Below are 16591 nucleotides of genomic sequence, written 5' to 3' on the forward strand. Positions count from 1 at the left end.
CTAATTATTAACTATTTTAATAATTATATTTTTAATAAGGATAATGACTATAATAAAGTTAAAAGACTGTAATAATGTTAATCGCTATATATTATTATAATGATTATAAATATAATAAACTTATTCATAATAAAGTTAATAATTTCTGTATAGTATGTATGCAAAAACCATTCATACAAACATAAAACAGAACTAATGTTTTTTACTTTAGATTACATTGAATAAATACGCATTTTTACACAATGTGATATGCTTAACTATATGTATATTTCATATAAATTAACAAGAGTTAAGCCAATTAAAAAAAAAATATGTTTCGCGAGCATCTTAAAGTAAAAACAAATTTTTGAAACTATCGCAGAAACATAAAGCAAAATAGGTTGTATTTAATAAATAGTTTAATAAAAAGATTTTGTGAAAATTTCGTCAAATTTTAGAGTGATTACTTTATTTCCCACTGCTGTTCTAGAATGCATCCGTTATTAAAAACTTTTGAACTCAAAACTTTAAGAATATATATTTATTTGCATTCAAACAATGGTGGGAAAACCTTTAAAGTCAAGAATTTATTTGAGCTAATGGCTTAAAAAGACATAAGAGTGCATAATATCTATTTAATATTTATTTTAAAAAAACTATTATTAATTTGATAATTTTGTATAACTTCATTACGAGTCATGATTTAAAAAAATGTTCAAATTGTGAAAAAAATATATGGTACAACACGCCAAAAAAGAAAAAAAAGAGACGCTTTCTGATCAATGTTTTCTATTTTGTCATTTAGATGTGTGAGTAAGCTTTCTAAGTATGAAGTACAGAAGTAAGAATGGGTGTACAGTACGAAAAAGGAAGATATTACCCTGAATAACTTTTATGCCTATGAGCGGATTTTAACGAATTAAGTTGCCTATCTTGAAGGTTGAAACAGATAGCACCAAATATTAATTCATGTAGAATGTTTCTTTAATTAGGAAATAAGATACGAAAACCAATAAATATACCTGTCAGGGTCACGTGATGTAATAACACGCATTTTCTGATGTTGCGAGCTAAAAGCTTGATATTATAGATATGATCATTTTTTTTTGTTTTGGTTTTTTTCGAACGATGGATGAAAAAAGAATAATAAAATGGTGAATTAGTTTTTGTAGAATTTTGCGTTATTTCTTTTGTAAAAGGTTACGACTGACAATACTAACTTTTTTTTTTGGTGAGATTCGAATTTTTGTTTCAAAATTGGTAGTCCCAACACACCCAACCTGGAAAATTTGATCCCAATACTTCAGTAAAACGAACTTACCGATGTTTGGAAAAAAAGTTCTGACGGCTTTTTGGACTAAACTATTGGGGTTTATATTTTCCATATTATGGCTAACCATCTTATTTTTATGGACAAATCCGCCGAAAAAATGACATGCTTTTTCAGAGAAAGTACGTTTTTATGGTTTGTGTCTGATTTTGTAACTTGTAATAATATTGTCTATCCTAATTAATTACCATATTTAAGTTCATCCATTGGAACCATTAAGATTGGCATTTAGTTCGTAAGATAGAATAAAAGTTATTTAGGAAATAACTTTTTTTTATTGCCACGTTACGCATCCCGTTGTAACTAAAAACAACGCCTTTTCAAGATTTTGTTTGAAAACAATTTAATGATACGAATATTTTTTTTTGTTGGAGTTGGATCTTAGCAGGTGAAACAGTCTTTATTATTTCGTTTCAATGATTCATTATTTTTTTAAAGTTTATAATTTGTTATTAAAGATTTGTTAACAATCGTAAGTGTTGGTACACTGCTAGATTTTCTGTTAGAATTTCCATTCTAAAATTACGGTAAAATAACCGGCAGCAGTCTGTCCATCTAATTAATCGTAAAGCTTACGGTAAAGAAAATTTTTTACCTTTACGGTTTTGAAACTGCTTACAACTAAAATGATTAAAAGCCATCGATGCAAACTATACGATTTTTTACCATTTACAACTAGCACGATTTCAAAATCACAAAAAAGAAAATTTAACTTTTGCATTTGAAGTAATTTTAGCAGTTTTATAGTGCTGCCATCTAAGGGAGAATAATAGTATCGTATTCTAAAAGTCCAGGGTCACAAATTAGGGAATGCAAGACCTGGGAAACTCAGCATGTTTTGAAGGGAATGGAGGGATTATTGTGGCGTCAACGCAGGGACTTGAACCCTGATTCAGTCTGTCATGAGATTGACAGGTTAGCTCTATCTCTTATAATATGTACCCGTATGCAAGGAAAGGCTTTGTTAGGCGGGCCTAGTTAGTGCGATAAAATCTTGGTTATTTAAACATCAAATGAACGGTTTTTCTCACAGTTAGCAGTTTGACTACCATTTTATTTATGATTATATGACTGTTTTTTTTTAACATAGTAAAATAACAATGAAATAAATTGTTATTGATTCACTTTTTCTGAGTAATTTCTAACAGAGTATTTAAAAATCATTTTTATCATAATTCTGAAAATATATTTTGCGTTTTTATGAAACATAGCTTCTAAAAAAGGGCTAAAACATATTTAAAGCATTTACCAAGAAACGTTACAGAATATTAAGAAAGTGTAAATAAATACAAAATGTGCTTTTTGATATAAATTAAATAAATGTAGGCACAGTTTCAATCATTACCAACTAATTTATAGTTTCTCCACAATTAAAGTTAAAATATTTTATAAATAAATTGTTATTCACTATTTAAGTATGTCCTCAAAGGTTAAACTCCTTTTTGTTTAACTTTTCTTTATTTTATATTCTTCTTTGAAGTTTTCTCGTAATCTTGGGGAAAATACTGAGCAGTATGCAAACTATGAACAAATTTAATCTACCAGAAGTTAGATTAAGGAAAGAAAAATGATTAAATTAAATTACTGAAAAAATTAAAATCAATAAAAATTTTTTCTATGTCACCAAGAAAGCTTAATTTGTTTTGCTTCAAATAACTAGAATATTTATTTCATTCTATGAACTTATCTTCTTTCGAATTGATGAAATGCAAGATTGATGGAAAATACTATTACAGCTAAGCAATTTATTATGTAAAAAAACTACTTCAATACTTTCACATTTTTTTAAAAAAAAATTTAATAAACGATAATGTGGAGTAAGCCAGTAATGCCCATGGGATACGAAACTCATTTCTCAACACCAAGTTTGAATTTTTGCTTCGGAAATGTATTTTTTTTCTTTTTTTATTTCTATATCACTATCACATTTAAACTTTTTGGATGCAAAATAACGAAATTTATTGAGATTTAAGCTTTTTTGGAATTGCATTTAATTATAAAACATTTCACCGTTTAATAATAATAACTTCATTTCAAAATAAATTACGAAATAAAACTTAGAGAAAACTTAATAAAAAATACAAAACATATGTAATTTCCTCTTTATATTATTCTGAAATTAATTGAGAAAATATTATCTCTTAATTCCATGATTTTTTAAAGCAATTTTATACGAATTTTAAGGGTATTTGGAGGAAAAAGTTTATAATTTGAAGTTTTGCGATAATTAATGTTTAAGCTTATTGATCAACTGAACGTTTTCGTAGCGATTAAGCGAGTTGGTATAGAAATTTCTATACATTGATGTGAAAATGCAAAATGATCGGCTGTTTTATGCATTATCGTAAGCTGAATCCTAACAGGGCAAGGAAACTTGGTTCATTTGGTTTCAGTAGAGTACCTATATCTAACGTAGTTATAGAATTACGGGTAACAGTCTGTAATTAGCTGAGAGACAAAATTTACCGAAAAGAGATGAAACAATACTCTCCCCGTCATTTTTACCTGACGAACTACATCGACGAATTATTTTTATTCTACCCAATTTCAGAATTTAAGAAATGTATTATTTTTCTGCCTCTGCTTTTCACTTTCGCTTTGAATTGGACGATTTTGAAGCTGTTTATCATTACTATGCAGGAATTCTGTAATTCTTCAGGGACTTGGTTCGGTATGACTATGAAATTTTATTCCATTAACGAGCACTGAACAGTAACATTAGTTTTTTTATTATGCTTTTGCACTTGATCTACTTAAAATCTGAAGGCTCAATTTTAAAAATATATTTAAAAATCATCATGCTGGGTTTTGATACTTAGAGGCAATTTTGATGGTTTATATTTAGTAAAACTTTTTAATTATTATCAAAACGAGCTTAATGATAATTTAAAAAAAATATTTTTAGAGGAAAAGTAATTTTACAGAAGAGACAAAATTTTTTCTCTTCTTTTATTTAACTTAGATTTAGTATTTGTTTATGAATTTTATTATAAACATGATATATTTTTGTTTTGTGTACCTGGAAACTTCGATGCATAGTTAGTTTATTTGTGTTCTACATTGCTTCGGACCTGTCTTTGTGTTAAGTGAAAAATATATAGTGAAAGAAAAAATTGAATTTTTTTTGAAAGAATATAGAATGTGACACTTAAGAGAATCGATACCAGATTGGCTTGGCTTTCTCGAAATAGAAAGGAAAGAACACTTGCTAAAGTAAATAAATGCTATACTTCAACAACCAATCAGGATCGAGATACCCACATTACGTAACTTGCAGGTATTAAGTTATAATTGATTTATGTAATGCATAAAGTACATCAAAACCAAGCGTGATGTCACTTCCTTGAAAATTTTAAAAATCTGGGATATGAATACAATATTTAATTAATACAATTTACATTATCAAAAAGATATTTTGATTGTAATAATTTGAAAACCTAACATATTTTGAAAAAATATAATGTAAAAATCATTAAAAGCTTTAATCTACCAAATCTTATCTCTTAATTTTATTGAAATAATAGCATTGAGAGCATAGTTAATAAGATTCTTTTTTTTTCTTCTTACTGTTCAGATAAATCTGACGAAAATTTTTGTTTTAGCTGACGTTTCAGCTCTTAAAATGGTCTTAACATTTATTTATGCATTTTTTCCCCCTTGAAGTCGGGGGAAATATTCTACTTTATTACTAAAAATTCCCCCTCTTTCTTATAAAAAACAGTCATTTCATGCATACATTTAAACTTCTCGTCTTTTTTGTACGTATTCCATACTAAAGTAAAAAAAATTACAGAAAATGAGAGAAGTTAGTTTTATGGATACGCGATCACGTGAGCCCAGCCATTACGTGAGGTAACAACTCACGTGTTACAGAAACGCAGGCAGCAGACATGATTATTTTTTTTTCTTTCTAAAATTTATTCATTCTCTTCATGTCTGCGTTTTTAGACATTTTTCTGAAAGTAAACACGTTTGGATTCTTCCAAGGGGTGGCTTTAGATTGTTCAAAATTAAATCGAATGTTGTTCAAACAGCTTTGCTGATTTAACTTCGAATTGTTCACGAAATAAGTAAGGAGAAAAGTGATAAAATGAATGATATTTTACTGAATTTTGTTTTTTTCTTATGTGCATTTTTAGTTGGTGGTCATTTTTGATTGGCAGAGATGTTGTTTCTCAAGTTCTTCGTGCCAGTTTTTGTTCGTGAAACGAAGCATCTGCTAGGGATAAGTGCTTCTAATAACTACTACTGCTTCTTGAGAGTTTATTTCTCAAAAGAATCCCTCTAATCTTTATCTTGTTTGCCAGCTCCTCAATTGTACATTGTTTTTGTGTAAGCTTTTCAAAATTGGTTTTGGAAAGTATTGTCTGAAGGAATTGAAATTTTCATTCTGTATTCTTTGCTATGTTCGATGGGGGAAATTTTTGTAAATGGAATTCAATAATGATACTCTCGCAATTTTCTATGATATAAGGATGACAATGAAAAGTTTACTGCATGTTTCACAATCGCTATTTAAAAAATAATTAAAATAAAAATTTTTCTGGAATTTTGCTTTAATTTTTTCAGCAATTTGACTATTTAAGAGTATTTACAGCGCATATTTATTATTCTGCCATTATGCTCGATAAAGTACAAATATTATTACTATTTGCCTCCCACTTCTTGTGAATGTATTTTAGCGAACTACTGTTTTAAATTCATCTTTGAGTATTTTGATAACTATTCATCACTCAGTTTTTTAATATTGTATCGTGATATATTATGAAATTCTTCACTTGGCTTTATATCTCGGTCTTCTGTCTTAAATTTAAAAAAAAATCCAGATCAATAATTATTTTTGTTAATTGACGATTGTATGCTTTAACGTAAACTATTTTGAAACAAATTAGTGTAAGTCAGGAACTCAAAACTCTTCGATATTTAACCCCTTCTCTGACGGCGTCTCTATTCTTTCGTTCGGCGTTTTTGCGCCTGTATGATCGGCGTTGCTTGCCATGTGATGATGAGTAAAATTGCATCAATGAAATTGAATTTGTCGCTACTTACACGTTTCTTTAAATCTCACGATTATTTTTGTATTTCTGAATATTGCAAGGAGATGGTGCAACTAGTCCAACTTTCTTCACAATTTTTGCAGTGAGATTTCTCGCCTTGAAATGAAATCAAAATCCTTTTAAATTTTTATGACAAAATACGCAAAAAAATCTATAATAAATTGTGATAAACGTGATCTTTACTCTCTGATGCTCAAGACTGATTGTTGTAAAATTAATTGTTGTAAAGTAGTTGTAAAGATTGTTGCAAAGTTGTAAAATTATTTTTCCCAATATTTTTGACCTAATTTTAATAATTATTTTATGCAGTTATTTATCTTAAACACCATAAAGAAATAGAATTAATAAATATGTTATTACAGTGTATTTTTTAGAATAAAACTTGGGTACATTGCAAGGAAAACTGGAGATCAGTGGACGGCACATATTTCACTACCAATAGGTCAAGCAAAAAACTGCTTGCTGACAAAAATATTTTATATTTTCGAATTTAGGATAGAACATACTATATTAATTTTCAACAATAAAAATAATGTTTTTTCTTTGTGTCGGAAATTAGGCGAAAAAAAGTCCGTCAGAGAAGGGGTTAAAGTATATCTCAGGAATATATGACGCATTTTGTTCAAATTAACAAAATCATCCTATCCATTAATAAAAAGGTTTTTCTATTCGAATTTAGAAAAACTCATTTTTCCAGAAATTTCCTAATCAATGTTTTGCAACGATGATATTTAATCTTTTAAATTGCTGATTTATTTCAAAAATGCATTTTACGAAGACAATAAGACATGCACAGTATTAACATAAATAAGAAATAAATTTTTTTCTCCAACTTAAAGTTTCGTCAAGGGAATTTAGTATTATTCTCTCCATTAATATATTCCAATGAAACTGTCTTAATCACATTTTCAATAAATATACATTTTTTTCGAATCTTAGTAAAAATGTGATGTTGGCAAATCTTAAAAGCAGTTACATTAGGTTTGAAAAAGGTTATCAAAATGTGTCCAACCACTAGTGAAAAAATCGGGATGAAATACATCTTGCTTGATGAAGAAGCTTGACATCTTGATTGAAATTGTTTGATCAATCTTGCAGGCAACTCATATTTTCACATATATACTCTTCACCCTACATAGAATTTGCAGAAAAAAGGCAAGTAAATGAAACAAAAATAAGAATAAATTACGATGGAAAGAAAAGTTTTTTCCTTATCCCTATCAATTTACTTTTACACGAAAAAGATTAATAGCGTTGATCGTCCTTAACAAGTTAATTACTTTAATGTCTAACATACCAGCAAAAAAATAGTTTTACTTGATTTTAGACTCCAACAATGTCATTTTTCTTCCAATTTTCAAACCAAAAATCATTTTTCTCTCAAAACCACCAAGCAATTTATACCGGGCATTAAACTTTTACAACCATTCACTCCACCTGCCAATCAGAGACGAATTTCACTCGCATAAATGGCTCTATAATTTGCTTAGATGGGAAAAGCTGTACCTCTTACAAGACGCCCGCAGTGTTTCCACTTGTCTTAATAATGCATGGAAACGTTTGCTGGCAAGGGCTGTTTGGTGTTTATATCTGCTGCCAGCACAACCCAATCTATTGTCAACGGTTCAGAGTAACCTGAACGTTGTTTAAATATTTAACGCCAAGATAGATTGTCGATTTATCTGAAGATCTTCAATCACAGCTGTCTGGAATTGTTGAGAGGAGAGAAAGGCTCATCAATTGTTGAATATTTCCTGGCTGGGCAATCGAGAGAATTTCATTTCCGCCATTGTATTCGTTGCATTCCGTCTTGAATGGATTGGCGATACTAGAGACGAGATTCGATGATTAATATCTAATTGGGATTGAGTAGTACTTTTCGCTCCGGCAGGATTGGAATTAAATTGTAATTAGAGTGCATTACTGAGGTAGACGTAAAATGAAGTGTTTATATTGTTAGGAGGAAATGGTTTATTTTTCCATGCGTTTATAAGGACACATTTGAATTATAGTTAAATATAATTTTGATTCCATGGTTTAAAAATAAGCAACTACTCATTAAAAAATATCTCAAATTATTTAATTATGCTTGCACATTAGGCTTTTTTGTTTTAAAACTCTCATCAAAAATTGTTCAACATATTAAATTAATTTCAGCATTTTAATTTGTTTGCAATTTCGTATGATTTATCTTCAAATGATAGGCGTCTATTTCAATTTGCCAGAAATCCCTCACCAACTACTTAAAAAGCTTTCGAAGATCTTTTCGTGATACGAATCCTCGCAGCTTTTGAACAGGTACTAAAATATGGCAGCCTAGTTATTCTTCTTGTTTAAGAATTAGGCACGTACAAAGAACTATTAAGGCAGCACTCGGACTACCAACTTATGTGTCTCAAATTATTGCAAAAAGTAGTAAATGCACCAGTTAAAAAATCTAAAATAAATATTGATATTTCTCTCTTATATAAAAATATACTAACTTATCAAAAAAAGAAGAAAAAAAAGAAGAAACGTAACCTTAATTTTTTTAAAATTTATATCAAGAAGGCTTATATCAAATAGAGATCGGCGTCAATTACAGTAATTGAGTACAACTGTAAATGATTACAGATAATTTCGACTATATAATCAATTACTTGTAACCGCGATTACAGGTAATTACGACTGCAAGAATACATGATCCTTCATTACATATTATCATGATTCCTGTAGTTTCAATACGAAACGATTGCAGGTAAGCATATTTAAAAGTAATCAAAATATATGATTACAAGTAATCATGATTACACGCGATTGTGATTACAAGTAATTATGATTACACGCAATTGTGATTACAAGTAATCAAAATTACAAGCAAACAAAGTGTATGATTGCATGCAATCATGACTAGAATAAGACTAAAGAGTATAATTTAAGAGACTAAAGAGTATAATTTAAGACACTAAAGAGTAATCGTAAAGAGACTAAAGAGTATAATTTTATACATCAAAATACAAAATTTGAGTCGAATTGAGTTCTTGAGAGTCGAATTTCAAATGCACAACTTCTTTAAACTAAGATTTCGCTCGAAATATTTTCCCGATTTCCTTCAGATTTTGTATTTTGACATATAAAACTGTATTCTTTAAAATGATAATATTATGATAAATAAAATGATACCATTGACTAATGCCAACATGGAAAAGAAGATATCCAAACAAATATACTTGAGACCTGATTATCATATGGTGAGGTCGACAAATGACGGCGAGATGTTACTAACTTCTGCTAAATTAATCAAATTTAACTTTTATTTTTCTACAACTTGGAAAAATTATCCAAAAAAAAACGAGCATTAAAGTTGCCAATTATTCCAATGTAGTAGGCTACATTTTCCATTTAGTGTATTGCACAAGTTGAATGGTACAATATTGTTTCCATTTTACAGTAGTATTTATCCAAAAGTTTCCTGTCTTTATTTATTTTTGAAAAACAATGTATATGTTATGTAAATTAACTTCTCTTTAAATCTTTGTTTAAATAGTTTTTGCAAGTACACACAAGAAAGTCCGATTAAGAATGTGTCAGAAAGTCCGCAAGTTTGCTAGAAAAGTCCGAAAGTTTGCAAGAAAGTCCGATTAAGAATGTGCTATTCTTAAATTTAAAAATTGGATAAATTTTTCACTTTCTTTCCATCGGATTAATAAACTTTTATCAGATTGAATTTAAAGTTTTACTGCATTATAGTCGGAAGAAAATCTTATTAAAGTGCCTGCATCTATTTTAAAAAGATAGCTCAGAATTTTCTTTATTATATCACCTGATTATGTGTTTTTGACGTCGCACATGAAAAAATGCATTTTATGATAAATACTAGACACTAATCAATAATTTTAAAGGAAAAAAACAACATTATACAATAAGGGAGACATGCGCTTTGCTGAGCCATGAAAAATCGTTACACTATTATTGGCGCCAGTAATGCTTTTTTGCTTGTGGTAGTAGTAATAGGTGCTGGATATTGTGGTAAATTGTACCTCATGTAGTAACGTAGGTACCTAATACAGTTACTGTGATAATAGGGTTTTACAATTCCGTGTACGGTAATAGACAATTTACCAACATTATAAACGTTTTTATATAAATGAAACAAAAAGCATTCATTTAGTTGTTTTTCTATTCTTCAATTTAAAAAAATGAGCTAAATTATTGATTTTCCAAATAAAACTGTTTCACAGCTATTGGTATTCACTTTTAATAGAAATAAACGTATTTTATGAACCATGAAAGAAATAAATTAGAGATTTTCCTTTGACTGCAGCATATTTTCGGGTGATTAAGCAGAGTTTGGCTTTAATGCTCACGGATCGATTGAAAACTGTTTAGTGCTTGTTGCCGTAGGGCAAAGTTTGACTACTAATTGGACGCTTTGAAACTTGTGAGATATATAGATCAAAATATTTTAGCAACATTTTTGATCTCTCAATCGCGAATATTATTCCGAAATATATATTCATTTAACTAATATCTCTCTATTTTAATGCATTTTAGATGAGTTTGCTTTGTATAAACTGTTTTCTAAAACAGTTCATGATATGTAGCTTTTTCTTACTAATAAAGGCATGTTTTAAAGAAAATTGATTTTTAAGGACGAAATATTGTAAGTTGATTTATTACTCATTGAATAAAATTCTTAAACGTTTTTTCAATTTTATTTTATTTTTGAATTATTTATTTACTTAGTAAAAGGTTTAATTACTTATTTATTTTGCTAGAAGCTTATCTATATTTATTTAAAGCTAGGGCAATATCTATATTTATTAAAGCGGGCCTACCTGTTCCTAGCAGAAAAATTCCAGGAACTTTTTCTTAAGCACACTTGTGCTTCGCGCTTTACTCCCTATCACCTATGAACACCTGAGATTACTAACACAGTTCCTCTCAAATCAGTTGGAGAACATTAAATTGATGCCTTTAATTTAAAAATTTGGTAATCGCTTCAATGTTTTTTTTTCTTACATGTTCGGCGTTGAACAGTTGACCCAATTCTGAGTTTACCACTCTCAATGTTCAACTCCATGCCGATCACTGGTCTGGTGGCTACTGTATTGAACTACGAGTTCGAATCCCACAGTAAGCATGGATGTAAATTTCTCTCGCTCTCTATTCTACGTCCTTTCTTCTGTTTAATTTTGTGAATGTAACCAGCCCGTGACTTAGCCACAGGTGCCCACTTGGTAACGATACGAGAGTAGCAATTTTAGCAATTCTGAGGCCAATGGGAAATAGATTCAAGTGCCCTCCATTAAGAAAAAATGCTCAACTCCGTAGCTTGGTAATTTTAAGCCTAACCCAGAAGATTAGAATCAGAATTTAGTGATTTCAATTCGACTGACAGGCTCGCTATTACAAGCAGTAACAGTGTTATTTATGAAAAAAAAATCTGCACAATTGATTCATAATTTCATAATTTGATTCATTATTCTTTTAAATTGAATAAAAATAGCAATAAAATATTAATACAAATAGTTTAGCATAGTAATTGTTAGATCATTTAGAATTCTTTTGTTTTGTTTAACTTGTTTTAATTTTCTTTCAAATGACATGAAATTTATGGTATTCTTTTAAAAAAAGTGGATTTATTATTCATTTTTTAAAAATAAAATTTAAAACAACTTTGTTGGTCATAAGTTCAACATCGCACATGTTATTTAATAATTTCTTATAGTTCTTTTCCTATGGAACCATTAAGGAATTAAATAACCAATGAATGCTCTTAGCCATACATTTTTCCGCAATGTCGCACATCTTCATCATACTTCGGCTAAAAAATAGAGAATAACGAAAAACATACTTAAAGTAATTCAAACTCGCAAAAAATAATTTCATTTATGAGCAATTGAGTAAATGGTAATGAACTAAGATAATGGGTAAATTTTATAAGAAAAATAAAGTATTTTAAGGTAATGATTGGAGCAAAAAGCTTTGCCATTGTTACAACAATGAAATGCCATCACCATTTTCCCCATCTTTTTTTTTACTACTGAATGGAATTTCTTATCCGCGCCATTTTTACAATCTTACCCTTTTTCATCTCAACGATCGACGGAATGAAAGAAATTACCTTTGTGCTCTGCCACAAAAACATGAAAAGCTCTTGCAAAATTCATGCAAGTGAATAGGAAATGCCTCCTCGTAGAAGAAATACGAAAGAAACAATTTTCCATTGCTCTATTAACTGTTTGGAATCACGCTATTGCGTCGAAATGAACCGCTCTTATATTCTTTTTATTTATCGTCTGCAAGTTGTAGCTTCATGTTAGAATAAATTTTTGAATAATGAGAAGCGTGTAAAAGTACTTATTAGGTAAGAAGAAAAAAAAGAATTCTCGTGTCATATCGTTAAGTATTTATAATTAATTTTCTGGAGGAGTTAGCAGAAAAAACTACTTCTCTTGCTGAGGATTCATTTTGAATTTTTTGAAATTTGCATTGAGTTTACTATTTATGAATAGTTGATGATATTCTTCTAATAATATCTTCAGTTAAAAAATGTTAGTTAATGATATCTTCAGTTACAAAGGAAGTGAATATGCATTTTGAAAGATATAATTGAAATGAAATTCTGCTTTTTTTAATAATTGAAAGTTAAAATATAATTTTTTGTTTAATACAGAGTAATAATTTCTTTAACATATTTCTCAATTCATTTGCGAAAAAAAATTCTTAGCATAAATGTATCTTGTTGATTGATGAAATTTTTTTTATAATAATTTATGACATAAGACTTTAAACAATGCATTAAAAATAATTGAAATTTTTCTAAACTAGGATGTTATTGGATTTTATTAATTTACTCACTAACAGTCGCATTTGTTTTTATTTATTGAAGCTACGAATGGTTTTTATATAGATATTAAAAACTAAACTAATCATTCCAAAGATCCCAAAATTATTTCTTTTATAAGCACAGACTTGATCCCCATACGTTTAGTTCCTAATTCATTTTGAATAAAATTTAAACCAAATCATATCCGTAGAAATCTCAGTTTACTTCATTCATAATTTTGTTTTTTTAAACTCAAAATTAATTTCTATTTACACCGAAAATTTGTTAAACGTCTTTTGCAAAAGATATTATTGAGCAATAGTGTCAAGAGCTAAATCCGAAAACAATTATAAACAGTAAATTGTATTCGTTCCATTGCTTATTAACTGTTTGGAATCACACTATTGCGTAGAAATGAGCAGTTGTTATATTTTTTTTTTGTTTATCGTTTGCAAGTTGCAGCTTCACGTTAGAATAAATTTCTGAATAACGAGGAGCGCGTACAAATACTTATTAGTTAAGATGAAGAAAGAAAGAATTCTCGTGCAAAATATAGTTAAGTACTTATAATTAATTTTCTGGATGAGTTGGGAAAAAATGTTTTTCTTCTTGAGGATTAATTTTGAAATTTGCATTGCGTTTATTATTTATGAATAATTAATAATATTTTTCTATCTTCAGTTAAAAAAGCAAGTGTATTAGAGTTTTGCAAAGTGTAATTGAGTTGAAATTCTACATGTTTCCGAATTGAAAATTGAAACATAATTTTTTGTTTAATATGCATATAGAATAAATGTTTCAAAAGTTTTTGTGCCCAAATCATTTGCCTAAAAAATTCTTAGGGTAAACGTATCTTGTTGATTGACGCAATTTTTTTATGATAATTTATGACGTAAAATGTAAACAATTGTACTGAGAATGTTAAAGGATTTTATAAAAACTCCATGCGCTTCGCTCACCATCTATAATCACGATTGTTACACAATCATTTTTTTATTGTCGAAAAGAATGATTTTTACATTGAAATTAATTTAATCAATCAATCAATCAAAAACTAATCAATTAAAATATCCAAAACTTATTACTTCATTTAACACAGATTTGGTCTTCACAGGTTTAGTTCCCAATTCTATTTGGATAAAACTTAAATCTAATCATTTTGCTCGGTTATCATTGTAATTTTGGTTTACTTCCGTCATAGTTTTGATTTTTAAATTTCAATTTGATTTTTGACTGCAACACAAACTTTTTAAACGTTTTTTTGTCAAAGATATTACTTAGCAACAGTGTCAAAAATTAACTCTTAATTTTATTGCTCAATTATAAATAGTTATCTGTATTTACTTTTTCAATTGCACACGTTATGTTGCAATTGCATCAGTACATAAAATTTATTACACAAGTAAATATAACTTATATATTACGTAATAACTGTAAAACTGTGCATGAATATTTCATCCTAAAATCTCAAGCAATAAATTAATATCATAGTAATACTTTACAGTATGCATTATAAAAAAACAAGAATTATATAGTCAAATGAATACAGATTTATTGAAGTACTTTCAGCGTACACAATAATGAATGATTAACCACGTAAGAATCATAAACTTGGAAATGTAAAAGGAAGTGATATAACAATATGTTCTATCAACTTCTGGAAGACATTTAAAACACAAGCGAAAACCTTAAATTATGTAAATTTTTCAACATCTCTGAAGGAGAGGACAAAACCTGAGAGCTTAATATAATAAATGAACCAGTTTTAGTTTCAAACTTTTATTTTTGAATAACAAATATAATAAAAAAATTTATAATAGCTGAGAATAGCTTTAAGAAAGATTGATATATGAATATTACAGTAATCAGATGTAAATCAGTATTTTACATGTATATAGCTTCATAGTTTTCATTATTTTTGTACTGAATATAAGCAAGTATATTTGGAGATTCGCTTATTAAAGACCACATCATGTTTTTTTTGCACCACCATAGCCATTTGTACCATTTATAACGACCATGTCATGTTATTTTTTTGTACCACCATAACCATTTGTACCATTTATAACGACCTTATCATGTTATTTTTTGTACCACCATAACCATTTGAACCATTTTTAACGACCATATCATGTTATTTGATTGTACCACCATAACTATTTGTACCATTTATAACGACCATATCATGCTATTTTTTTGTACCACTGTAACCATTTGTACCATTTATAACGACCATATCATGTTATTTTTTGTACCACCATAACCATTTGTACCATTTATAACGACCATAGCATGTTATTTGATTGTACGAATTGGTAAGAAGCCAACTTTTTTATGTGAGCATAAATTAATAGTAATTGTAAATGGTATTAATATTCAGGGTTGAAACCTAAATGATAAAATGATTAAAGTCTATTCTGTCACTGGTTTAGGGAAGAAATGGATGTGGTTTTTAGTTTGTCTGCAAAGTACTAGCACAAGGCAGGCTCTGAAACAATCCGGGTGGTTTTTAATAAATACCACCTGAGTTTCTGAAGGTTGATCCATACATTATTACGTGTCTATCATCCTTTCATTTTTGATGAATCGGAATTATCTTTTTTCATTTAAGTGAGTTAACTAAGTATAGTTTTATTAGTAAATTTAACGTCCTTTTTTAGATGCAAAGTGAAATCAAAACTAATGAATCGAATTTTTTTAGGTTTAAGACTGACTAAGTCGTCTAAATACAAAATATTGCATGAAAGTTTCAAACACTGAAATTTTTTGATGAAAAATTGAAACAGCTCATAAAATTCATCTAATATGATGGAATTTCTCAAAGGAAGCATATTTCTCTTGGTACATTCATTTCTAAATAGAATGTTTTAGTGCATTAATGGCAGGAAATATAACATGGGTTTAAGTAATTAATCTTGAAGACTAATTGAACTGAACAGTAATTATTTTTTTTCTCTTTTCCAGATTGCGGCTACGTCCCAATTTTGAGCGCCAAGAATAGAAACTCGTCGTTCCAAAAATTCTATGGTTACTCAGAAAAAAAATACATTGTTAAGGCTGATTTTGTAGTTTAAAAGATCGTCTGCACTAATTAATTAGCATAAATAAGGTTCATTTCTTGAATCATTTAGATTAAGTTCGTAAAAATACGATCATTGGATCAAAAGTAATTCAGGTCGGTTGCTTTTTCATTTTGATCAGGGTACAATCTTTTATTTTCTGGAAGGCATTTCAATAGAAAAACAATTGGTGTTAATTATAAAAGTTTTTTTTAAAAAAAGAAATTAGTTAAAGACGGGAAAAAATCATTAAAAAAGGAAACTGAAACTCAAGTTTTTTTCTAAAATGTGCTGAAATAACAATTTTTTAACTCAAAGTTTAGAGAGTAATACTATCTTTCCTCAAAACCATAAA

The sequence above is a fragment of the Parasteatoda tepidariorum genome, chromosome 2 (assembly GCF_043381705.1).
Source record: "Parasteatoda tepidariorum isolate YZ-2023 chromosome 2, CAS_Ptep_4.0, whole genome shotgun sequence".
Classification (NCBI taxonomy): Eukaryota; Metazoa; Arthropoda; class Arachnida; order Araneae; family Theridiidae; genus Parasteatoda; species Parasteatoda tepidariorum.